Genomic DNA, 2,351 nt, shown 5'->3' with positions numbered 1-2,351 from the left:
TATCTGAGTCAGAATCAACTTAATGGCACTTAACAAAAAAATCCAACCACCTCTGGCCAGTAAATTATTCTCTCTGCCCTTCCACCAATGGTAACCATCAAAGAATGCTTCCTTTTGCATGAAAACCTTTTGATAAGCTTTAACAATAGAGGTCTCCAACAGTATTTATCATTTGGTGATGGACTAATTACACTCACCATGGAATCCTGGTGTGGCACTGTGGGCTAATGTGCTGGTCTGAAAAGTTGGTTTGAACCGCAGGTTGGTGGTTCAAGCTCACCAGCCGATCCTTGAAAACCTTTTGCAGGGTTGCTATGAGTTGTAATGGACTTGATGGCACTTAACAACAATAATTACACTCAGCATAATGTTCTCCAAGTTTATCGTGTTATGAGGTATTTTGAAGAGTCATCATTATTCTTCAACGTTTGTGTAATATCATTGTATGCATGTACCAGTGTTTGTTTGTCCATTCTTATGTTGATGGGCATTTAGCCTGTCTCCATATTTTGCTAAGTTGTTGTTGTTGTTAAGTGCCATCAAGTTGGTTTTGACTCATAGTGACCCTGTATAGGGTTTCCTACAGGCAGATGGTGTGTTTGAACCACCAACCTTGCAGTTCAAACCAACTTGTTGTCCAGTACTGGTCCAACAGTACCACACCAGGACTTTTTGCTGCAGGTGTACATATGGCTCCTCGTGTCAGAGCTCTTACAAAATAGAAAGATTACTGGGTGTTATAGTTAGGGTTTTGTGGCAACTTCATTGGGCCAAGAATTCAGAGATTTGAGATGGAGTTATTCCCATGATAAGATCTAACATAACGTAAGTAACTCTATGATGAAGTCTGCTATGAGCAGCCAATCAATTGAAAAGAAGTTTATTCAGGGGTATGGCAGGCTTCCAATATATTAGACACCAGGCAAAGCTTGCCTGCTTTCTGCTGGGTCTGGATCTTGCATCTGGCTTGTCCTCTGACCTCCGGTTTCTTGGACTTGAGTCAGTGGCCTGTTCTATTACCTGCCAAACCTGGGAGTCATCACAAGCCAGCCTTCTTACCTACCAGAGCTGCCTACCTGCCTGAATGCCAACCTGAATGCCTGAATTAATGCCAACCGAACCTGCCTATCTGCCAGACATACCTACCATCTGACTTGCTGATCTTGGTTCATCTGATCCAAACTTTGAACACTCATACCTCAACAACTATGTGAGCCATTTCTATGATATAATCCATGCACATACAGCCAACTGATCTTTGACAGAGGACCAAAACACATTTCAGAAAAATGAAAAAAGACCCATATCTCACACCATACACAAAAACAAACTCAACATGGATTAAAGACCTAAGAGTAGAACCTAAAAATATAAAGATCATCAATGAAAAAGTAGGGACAAACTTAGAGGCTCTAATACATGGCATATATATACTGTCAAACATTATCAAAAATGCATAAGCAGTAGAAAAGAAAATAGATGACTGGGACCTTATAAAAATTAGAAACTTATGTGTATCAAAAGACTTCTCCAGAGAACAAACAAGATGGCAGATCAGGTAGAAGTGCAGTGAGGAACTCTGTCAGCAACAACACAGAATACCACACCAAGCAGTCTCAGGGAATGGTCCTAGAACTCTGTACCACATATAAAGGAATATGTAAAAGGTTGGAAGGATTACAGCTAGGGGAATTTGTAGCAGAAGCAAGAAATCCAGTGATTTGTAATTCAAGACTCTCAGCTACTCCTGGAGTGGCCATCTTTGGTGAGCCCAAGCAGGGGAAGGATCAGAGCAGTCACGGATGCCTGACAGAACTGTGGAGATAAATGTGTGGACATTCTTTTTTTTTTTTAATCTATTCATAGGTCTCTCGCTGGCTGTGCTCCTCAATTCAGGTGACTAGAGGGGGAGCGTGAGCAAGTGAACACCACACCTCCACCCCCAGAGGGTTCTACTATGCATGCACATAGATCTCCTCGAAAATTTTAAATGACAGTTTCCACTTAAAACCAAATGGCAGTGCAAAATGGCCACAGCCAGCCCTGAACTGCTTATCACTAGGAAAAGAGCCTAAATGGGGATTGTGGAGTGGGAAGGTCAGACTAAAAAGGAAAAAGGCTGAAAATTAAATCCTGAGTTATGTCACAACGACCAACAGTGGCATCTTGAAATTTCTCAGGAAGAAGAATGAAAAGGGAAGCCCATATCCTGATCACATCCACCTGGAGGCAATCAGAAAGCATAAAAAATAACAAAATACACACCCATTTAAGTATTAAGGTCACAGATAACTCCTGAATATGCCCAAAATACAGAAAGAGATGACCATATTAGCACATGTCCAGAAATG

Source organism: Chrysochloris asiatica, unplaced genomic scaffold (genome assembly GCF_000296735.1).
Source record: "Chrysochloris asiatica unplaced genomic scaffold, ChrAsi1.0 scaffold00174, whole genome shotgun sequence".
NCBI classification, from domain to species: Eukaryota; Metazoa; Chordata; class Mammalia; order Afrosoricida; family Chrysochloridae; genus Chrysochloris; species Chrysochloris asiatica.
The sequence above is the reverse complement of the archived record's forward strand: the minus strand, read 5'-3'. Positions refer to the sequence as shown.